Below are 10,610 nucleotides of genomic sequence, written 5' to 3'. Positions count from 1 at the left end.
GACCTGAAAATTAACGGAGAATTATTTTGGAATATATGAAAAATACTGGCAAAAGAATCAAGGCCAGGGGGCCCACACCCTGTCCACGAGGGTGGGATGCGCGCCTGCCCCCCTAGGTGCGCCCCCTGCCTAGTGGGCCCCCTGGAGCTCCACCAACCTCAACTCCAACTCTATATATTCACGTTCGGGGAGAAAAAAATTAGACAGAAGGATTCATCGCGTTTTACGATACGGAGCCGCAGGCAAGCCCTAATCTCTCTCAGGAGGGCTGATCTGGAGTCCGTTCGGGGCTCCGGAGAGGGGAATCTGTCGCCATCGTCATCATCAACCTTCCTCCATCACCAATTTCATGATGCTCACCGCCGTGCGTGAGTAATTCCATCGTAGGCTTGCTGGACGGTGATGGGTTGGATGAGATTTATCAAGTAATTGAGTTAGTTTTGTTAGGGTTTGATCCCTAGTATCCACTATGTTCTGAGATTGATGTTGCTATGACTTTGCTATGCTTAATGCTTGTCACTAGGGCCCGAGTGCCATGATTTCAGATCTGAACCTATTATGTTTTCATGAATATATGTGAGTTCTTGATCCTACCTTGCAAGTCTATAGTCACCTACTATGTGTTATGATCCGGCAACCCCGAAGTGACAATAATCGGGACCACTACCGGTGATGACCGTAGTTTGAGGAGTTCATATATTCACTATGTGTTAATGCTTGGTACTCTATTAAAAGGAGGCCTTAACATCCCTTAGTTTCCATTAGGACCCCGCTGCCACGGGAGGGTAGGACAAAAGATGTCATGCAAGTTTTTTTCCATAAGCACGTATGACTATATTCGGAATACATGCCTACATTATATTGATGAATTGGAGCTAGTTCTGTGTCACCCTATGTTATAACTGTTGCATGAATAATCGCATCCGGCATAATTCTCCATCACCGATCCAATGCCTACGAGCTTTTCACATATTGTTCTTCGCTTATTTACTTTGCCGTTGCCACTGTTACAATCACTACAAAACTGCTACTGTAACTCTTGCCACTACTACCACTATTATCATATTACTTTGCTACTAAATACTTTGCTGCAGATACTAAGTTATCCAGGTGTGGTTGAATTGACAACTCAACTGCTAATACTTGAGAATATTCTTTGGCTCCCCTTGTGTCGAATCAATAAATTTGGATTGAATACTCTACCCTCGAAAACTGTCGCGATCCCCTATACTTGTGGGTTATCATATACCCAATAGCAGCTCGGTGCTTCTTCAGATTTTTCAATAATCTTTCTTCGTCATGTTCTGAAAGGTTAGAACTAATAATAACATGATATATCTTTTTCTCATCAAGATAAGCATATTTCAAAGTGTCTGGTAATTGTTTTAATTCAAACATGGGATCACCTTAGGTGGAGGAGGACCTCCTAGAGTTTCAGTAGGCAAATTGTGTTTGAGCACAGGTCGTTGTTCAAAGAATTTTTTATCTATTTCATTTCTTTCATGCATATGCATATCATTTTCATGGTCTAACAAATATTGTTCTAATGGATCAGTAGGAGGCACGACAATAGAAGCAAGACCAATTATTTCATCCTTACTAGGTAATTATTTCTTATGAGGTTGTGCACTAAACTTGGAGAAATTAAACCCATGAGACTCATCACCAAAACTAACACCGACTGTTTGTCTGTCACAATCTATTTTAGCATTAACGGTGTTCAAGAAAGGTCTACCAAAGATAATGGGACAAAAGTCATCTTGTGGAGAACCAAGAACTAGAAAATCAGTAGGATATTTTATTTTCCCACACAAGACTTCAACATTTGTAACAACCCCCAGTGGTGTATTGGTGTCTCCATTAGGAAGTTTAATAATAACATCTATGTCTTCTATTTCAATGGGTGCTATGTCATTCATGATTTCTTGATATAAGGTAAAAGGAATAGCACTCACACTAGCACCTAAGTCACGTAAACCATGATAACAATTATCTCCTATTTTAACTGAGACAACAGGCATGCGAACAACATGTCTATGTTTATATTTTTTCATCGGGTTTAGCAATTCTAGTAGCTTCATCATAGAAGTACATAACATGCCCATCTATATTTTCTACCAGGAGATCTTTAACAATAGAAACACTAGGTTCTACTTTGATTTACTCAGGAGGTTTAGGTGCTTTAATATTACTTTTGCGAACCACAGTTCAAACCTTAGCATGTTCCTTTATCGTAATAGGGAAAGGTGGTTTTTCAATATAAGCAGTAGGCACAATTGGATCAACATTGTAAATAATAGTCTCATCTTTGACTATGACCGGTCCTTTAATTTCTTCTTTAATAGGGAGATGATATTTAAACCACTTCTCCTTCGGGAGATCAACATGAGTACCAAATGATTCACAAAAATAGGCTACTATCTCAGAGTCAAGTCCATATTTGTTGCTAAACTTGTGTAAGGCATCGGTATTCATAAAAGATTTAACACAATCAAACTTAAGATTAATACCTGACTCTTTAACTTCTTCGAGTTCCCAATCTTCAGAGTTGCATTTAATTCTTTCTAAAAGATCCCACCTGAATTCAATAGTCTTCTTCATAAAAGAACTAGTACAAGAAGTATCGAGCATGAATCGATCATCATGAGAAAGTCAAGCATACAAATTCTGAATAATAATTTCTCTAGAGAGATCATGATTGGGGCATGAATATAACATTGACTTAATCCTCCCCCAAGCTAGAGCGATACTTTCTCTTTCACAAGGCCAAAAATTATATATATATATATAATTCCGATCACGATGAACTAGATGCATAGGACAAATTTTTAGGTGAAATTCCTTTCAGTCGATTCCAATTCCAAGATCCAATTTCATCGCATAGCCTATAGCATGTCAATGCATTTCCCTTAAAATATAATGGAAAAACTTCTTATAAGCTTCATCTCCGGGTAAACCTGCAAGCTTAAATAATCCACAAATTTCATCCATATATATCAGGTGCATATGAGGATGTTCAGTTCCATCTCCAGCATAAGGATTAGCTAGCAGTTGTTCTATCATACCTGAAGGAATTTCATAACCAATATTTTCAGTAGGTGCAGTAGGTTGAGGGGAAACTAATTGTGGTTCCGATCAAGGTGACGATACCCCGAACAAACCGCTCAAAGGATGGTTCTCCATAGTAACCAGTGACAATAAATTTCAGCATGTAGTAATAAATTTTCCTTATCAATTTCCACTTACCAAGAGTGCTTCACTCCCCGGCAACAGTGCCAGAAAAGTGTCTTGATGAGCCACAAGTATAGGGGACCAATCGTAGTCCTTTTGATAAGTAAGAGTGTCAAACCCAACGAGGAGCAGAAGGAAATGGCGAGTGGTTTTCAGCAAGGTATTTTCTGCAAGCACTGAAATTGTCGGTAACAGGTAGTTTGATAGCAAGATAATTTGTAACAAGAAAGTAATGGTAATGACAAATTGCAGCAAGGTTGTCGGCGTTCTGGGAACGGGGGTCCCCAGACTTGCCTGCCTGCGGCCCACGGCGTGGCTCTGTGAGCGGGCCCGTACGGCCCATCTTCACCAACAAGCATTCGAGACCCTCGCGAGGGGCCAAGCCTCGCGAGGCGAACGACACAAGACCTCCTCGGGAGCGGCTTCACCAGGCTGGCTCGCTAGGGGCGGAGAGATCAAGGCAAGGCAAACCTCGCGAGGTTCTCATGACGTGAGCCATGACGATCGAGACCAGGCGGGCGCCAGCGTGCACAGTGTCCGTGTTTCCTCTTTGGTGCTAAGGAGGCAAGCGCAGGCGAGGAGTACCGAGGCGTCAAGCAAAGGTTTCCATATCGGTGCAACGAGACCAAGACCAGCAGGACGGCAAGACGGAGGTCACCGTGGAGCCCAAGGCGGCGTCACCACCAGAGCCTTTGGCAGGTGAAGACTGCTTTTGTCAAGATAACTTGTACTAGCTGTCCCCTTTCAAATTAACCGTTGTTGGCTCCCTTCCCGCTCAATATTTTGGGGAGAGGACCAGGGCCTCTATAAATAGGACTAGCCACCACCATAGAAAGAGATCATTCAGATCATCCTCATCCACACACAAGTTCACCAAGCACAAGAACACCTCACCTCAGGAGGCTGTTCTTCCCCTTGTACTGTTCATCCTCGGCCCGAGAGACAATCCACCACACCACACTGGAGTAGGGTATTACACCACAACGGTGGCCCGAACCAGTATAAATCTTGTGTCTCTTGTGTTGCGAGTTCGTCGAGCTAGCTTGAGAGATCGTAGCGAGGTTGAGGGCGTGATTCGGTAGGGGGAGATCTTCGTGCGCACCCCAGTGTTCGAACATTGAGTGTTTTGCCGGAACCCAAGATCCGACATTTGGCGCACCAGGTAGGGGTGCACCGAAGCTTTCCTTCCATCGCCCCGCGCCCGGTTGCTTCATCATCTCCATGGAGGATGCTCGCCGAGCTCGCGCTGAGCGCCGGGCTGCCCTCGCCGCCCGCGTTGCTCAGATGGCTCCCGTCGGCGGGCCACCCCGTCCTTCTCCGTCGCCTGCCGCCAACGCCGCCACCGACCCGGTGGGGAACGAGCAGCAAGCCTCCTAGCTGCACCTGAGGGAGTCCTGGATTAGGGGGTCCTCAGACAGCCGCTCTATATACTTTAGCCGGACTGTTGGACTATGAGGATACAAGATTGAAGACTTCGTCCCGTGTCCGGATGGGACTCTCCTTGGCGTGGAAGGCAAGCTTGGCAATATGGATATGTAGATCTCCTCCCTTGTAACTGACTCTGTGTAACCCTAGCCCCCTCTAGGGTCTATATAAACCGGAAGGTTTAGTCCGTAGGACAACAACAATCATACCATAGGCTAGCTTCTAGGGTTTAGCCTCTACGATCTCGTGGTAGATCAACTCTTGTAATACTCATATCATCAAGATCAATCAAGCAAGAAGTAGGGTATTACCTCCATCGAGAGGGCCCGAACCTGGGTAAACATCGTGTCCCCCGCCTCCTGTTACCATCCGCCTTAGACGCACAGTTCGCGACCCCCTACTCGAGATCCGCCGGTTTCGACACCGACATTGGTGCTTTCATTAAGAGTTCCGCTGTGCCGTCACCATAAGGCTTGATGGCTCCTTCAATCATCGGCAACGATCCGATCCAGGGTGAGGTTTTCCTCCCCGGACAGATCTTCGTATTCGGCGGCTTCGCACTGCGGGCCAACTCGCTTGGCCATCTGGAGCAGATCGAGAGCTACACCCTTGGCCATCAGGTCAGGTTTGGAAACTTGAACTATACTGCCGACATCCACGGAGACTTGATCTTCGACGGATTCGAGCCCATGTCAGGTGCACCGCACAATCACGACGAGCATGACTTAACTCTGCCGTCGGATAGTGTTCGGGAGATCACACCTGCAACTACTCTGGCCCTCAATCCGGAACAAATTGCGCCATCTGAGGGCGGGTGGATAGACCCCGCCACGGAGGCTGCACTCTCAGTGGCGATAGAGCCGAATACTAACTTCACCTCCTAGGAGAGCCATGTTGCCGAACTGTTGGATTCGTCCCCGGCCACGGGCTCCGAGCCGCTTGCGTTCGTGCCTATCAAATCCGATTGGGCATCGATCATGGAGTTTACCTCCACGGATATCTTTCAGCTAAACTCATTCAGGTCTCTCTCCCTGTCAGGAGATCCTTGGCCGAACTATGTCCGGCTAGATTGGGATGCGGACGATGAAGAAATTCTCTCCCCACCCACCACCCACTTAGTAGCCGCTGTCGACGACTTAACCGACATGCTCGACTTCGGCTCTGAAGACATCGACGGTATGGACGACGATGCAGGAGACGAACAAGAACCACCGCCCACAGGGCGTTGGACTGCCACCTCATCATATGACATATACATGGTGGACACCCCCAAAGAAAGCGATGGCGATAAGACAGCGGAGGATAATCCCTCCAAGAAGCAATCCAAGTACCGACGTCAGCGGCGCCGCTCTAAGTCCCGCCATAGCAAAAGCAGTGATACCGGCACAAGAGACAATAACGCTCCGGATAGTGCCGAAGACGATGACAATCCCCTCCAGCCAGACCTAGAGCGGGAGGATGAACAAGCTAGCCCTCCGGAACAGGCAGCAGACGGAGAATCGGAGGATGACAATTATATGCCTCTCTCCGAAGACGAGGTGAGCCTCGGCGACGAAGAATTTATCATGCCTGAGGATCCCGTCAAACAGGAGCGCTTCAAGCGCCGGCTTATAGCCACAGCAAACAGCCTAAAGAAAAAGCAACAACAGCTTCGAGCTGATCAAGATCTTCTAGCGGACAGATGGACTGAAGTCCTTGTGGCCGAGGAATACGAACTCGAACGCCCAACCAAGAGTTATCCAAAGCGCAGGTTGCTACCCCAACTCGAGGAGGAAGCATTGAAACCTACATCTCCAGCGTATGACGCGCCTGATCGGCCACCCCGTTGCCGAGACAGAGAGGCATATCAGCCCGAAGTCCAGCCTGCACCCCGCCGCCACTCAAACAAAAATACCAAGGCCCGGGGCAACACGCGGGACCTGCGAGACGTATTGGAAAACAAAGCAAAACATGCAAGATCAATCTACGGATCACGGGGGCGCGCCCCAATGCGGGACGATGATCGTCACGCCGGATATACTAAAAGCAAATCCGGCCGGTCCGAATACAACAGGCAAGACTCGTACGAACTGCGTCGTGATATAGCCCGGCACAGAGGCGCCGCACACCCCCTATGCTTCACTGATGAAGTAATGGATCACGAATTCCCAGAGGGTTTTAAACCAGTAAACATTGAATCATATGACGGTACAACAGATCCCGCGGTATGGATCGAGGATTTCCTCCTCCATATCCACATGGCTCGCGGTGATGATCTACATGCCATCAAGTACCTCCCACTAAAACTCAAAGGACCAGCTCGGCATTGGCTGAATAGCTTGCCAGCAGACTCCATTGGCAGTTGGGAGGATTTGGAAGATGCATTCCTTGACAACTTCCAGGGCACTTATGTGCGGCCACCAGATGCTAATGACTTGAGCCATATAATTCAGCATCCAGAGGAATCGACCAGGAAATTCTGGACCAGGTTCCTAACTAAGAAAAACCAAATTGTCGACTGTCCGGATGCAGAAGCCTTAGCGGCATTTAAGCATAACATCCGTGACGAGTGGCTCGCCCGGCACCTCGGCCAGGAGAAGCCAAAGTCTATGGCAGCCCTCACGACACTCCTGACCCGCTTTTGCGCGGGCGAGGATAGCTGGCTGGCTCGCAGCAACAACACATCAAGGAATCCTGGCACTTCAGATACCAAAGATACTAACGGCAGACCACGTCGTAACAGACACAAGCACCGCAACAATGGCGATAACGCCGAAGACAATGCAGTCAATGCCGGATTCAGTGGCTCTCAATCCGGTCAGCGGAAAAAGCCATTCAAAAGAAGTACTCCGGGCCCATCCAGTTTGGACCGCATACTCGATCGCTCGTGTCAAATTCATGGCACCCCCGATAAGCCAGCCAATCACACCAACAGAGAACGCTAGGTGTTCAAGCAGGCCGGCAAGTTGAATGCCGAAAACAAGGACAAGGGGCTGCATAGCGACGACGACGAGGAGCCCCGGCCGCCGAACACGGGAGGACAGAAGAGGTTCCCTCCACAAGTGAAAACGGTGAACATGATATACGCAACCCACGTTCCCAAGAGGGAACGAAAGCATGCACTAAGGGACGTCTATGCGATGGAGCCAGTCGCCCCAAAGTTCAACCCATGGTCCTCTTGTCCGATCACCTTCGATCGCAGGGACCACCCCACTAGTATCCGTCATGGCGGATCTGCCGCATTGGTCCTTAACCCCATCATTGACGGATTTCACCTCACTCGAGTCCTTATGGACGGCAGAAGCAGCCTGAACCTGCTGTATCAGGATACAGTGCGCAAAATGGGTATAGATCCCTCGAGGATCAAACCCACTAAAACCACCTTTAAAGGCGTCATCCCTGGTGTAGAGGCCTATTGCATGGGCTCAATCACACTGGAACTGGTCTTCGGATCTCCGGACAACTTCCGAAGCGAGGAGTTAATCTTCGATATCGTCCCGTTCCGCAGTGGCTATCACGCACTGCTCGGGCGAACCGCATTTGCAAGATTCAATGCGGTACCGCATTATGCATACCTCAAGCTCAAAATGCTAGGACCTCGTGGGGTAATAGAAATCAACGGAAACACGGAGCGCTCGCTCCGCACGGAGGAGCACACTGCGGCCCTCGAAGTAGAAGCGCAAAGTAGCCTTATTAGGCAAACCGCCAATTCGGCGAAAAAGACCCCGGACACCTTGAAGCGAGTCCGGAGTACCCCGCAGGTGGATCGACAGGCACGTTTTGAGCTCGACTAGCAATTCGGCCTCCGTCCTAGTCCCAGTCAAGTGGCAAAATTCGTGCCACGCGTACATAACTATGCATTCAAGATACCATGGGCATAGGCAGAGGCACCACTATGGCACGTCCCACAATATGGCTCAACAGCCCCAGGAGCTGTATACCTTCATCATTTTCTCTTTCAGGAACTTACTCTCTGGAAGCCCTTTTCGGCAGTCTGATCGCTGGACGCACTACGGGAAGGAAATACCAAGGAAGCAAGAAGCTCTGACGTACAAGGGAATCCCCAGGTGGTCTCTGATAACGATCGAAATACCTGTTTTAAATACCCATACGCAGCTTGCCCTTGGATAGGACATGTCAAATAGTCCTATTTTTTGCTTATTGCACTACTTGTATCCATACGCTTTGGCGTACTATTTAATAACAATGCATAGCATTAGCCTATTATTGCATTCCCCTGTTCTTTTTCTTTTCCTTGTCTCCCTATTTACGACAGATTGCACCCGTACATTCATGTACGACTAGTACGCCAGGGGCTTCGGTATACCGATAATACGGCGTGAGAAGTCCGAACACTTTCGACAGTGCGACACCCCGAACATATAGCATTATATGCATCAGCTCCGAATCATGTCTTGGGTCAATAGTTGGGTTTGCCCGGCTCCCATGTATTGGTACCTTACGTTCCGCAATATCGGCTAAGGTAGCGCTGGGAGAACTACTGCGATTGTGTCCCGGTTCTTCCGGACGAGCACCTCAGTAGAGAAAGCCGAAAACTGACTGTCATGATGAGGCGAGAGTTGGTCGCTGTTCGAGAGGTCTCAAGTCCTTAAAGACTTTTTCCGTTTCGGGCGAGGAGTCGGCTTTGCCCGACTTAGGCGTATATGGCACCCCAAATTCGGCCTTCCGAATACTAGGGGCTTGGCCAAAATTTAAAATTGTAGAATTCTATGGCTAAGTGAGGGTGATAAACCTTTATAGTCCGATTGCCTGGTTCGCTGTGCTGAACACCTCCTTTGAAGGACCCAAAATTGGGATAAAGAGTGCTCAGGTTTATCCCGAACAACCCAGTACTAGTTACATGGGGGCAGAAGCCGACGACTGGCCAACCCTCGGATTTCATAAACGGCCGCACAGAAGGTAATATTTTAAATTAACAAGCGTTGCATAGTGCAAATGAACTCGTTTCACATTACAGGATCACATGAGTACATTCATTCGAATATTACATCCTTAGCACATTCCTCCACCACAAGGCGGGAACCCTTCAGGACACTGTCATAATACATTTCGGGGTGGCGATGCTCCTTGCCTTCCGGCGGCCCCTCCTTCACCAGCTTTACGGCGTCCAGCTTGGCCCAGTGCACCTTCGCCCGGGCAAAAGCCCTGCGCGCACCCTCGATGCAGACGGACCGCTTTATGATTTTCAGCCGTGGACAGGCATTCACAAGCCGCCTCACCAGACCTAAGTAGCTATCAGGCAGGGGCTCGCTAGGCCACATCTGGACTATAAGACCCCTCATGGCCTGTTCGGCCGCCTTGTGGAGCTCGACCAATTGCTTGAGCTGGTCGCTCAATGTAACGCCCCGGATCCGATGCGCCAGGTGTCTGTCAGTTATTCGCTGTCATTGCCATGTCTTTTGCTTGCGTGTTGCATTTCGCCATGTCATCATCTGCATTTCATATCATGTCATCATGTGCATTGCATTCGCATACGTGTTCGTCTCATGCATCCGAGCTTTTTCCCCGTTGTCCGTTTTGCAATCCGGCACTCCTATCTCCTCCGGCGCACCCCTCTTGTTTCTTTTCGTGAGCGGGTGTTGAACGTTCTCGGAATGGACCCAGGCTTGTCAAGTGGCCTTGGTATACCACCGGTCAAGTTTCGTTCCATTTGGAGGTCGTTTGGTGCTCCAGCGGTTAACCGGGCAACCGCAAAGTCCATTTGTGTGTTGCAGCAAAATCCCCCCTTCAAACAGCCCCAAACCCCCTCTAAGTCCCCGCCATGCTCTCGGTCGTTCGATCACGATCATGTGGGCGAAAACCGCACCCCATTTGGACTCTCCTAGCTCCCTCTACCTATAAATATGCCTCCCCCCCCGAAATTCTGGGTCCAAACCCTAGTTTTTCCCCTCTTGCCCGCCGGACATGTCCGTCCCGGACCGGACGAGACCCCGCCGCCGCTCCCAGCCTCTCCC

The sequence above is a fragment of the Triticum aestivum genome, chromosome 6D (genome assembly GCF_018294505.1).
Source record: "Triticum aestivum cultivar Chinese Spring chromosome 6D, IWGSC CS RefSeq v2.1, whole genome shotgun sequence".
Lineage (NCBI taxonomy): Eukaryota > Viridiplantae > Streptophyta > Magnoliopsida > Poales > Poaceae > Triticum > Triticum aestivum.
The sequence above is the reverse complement of the archived record's forward strand: the minus strand, read 5'-3'. Positions refer to the sequence as shown.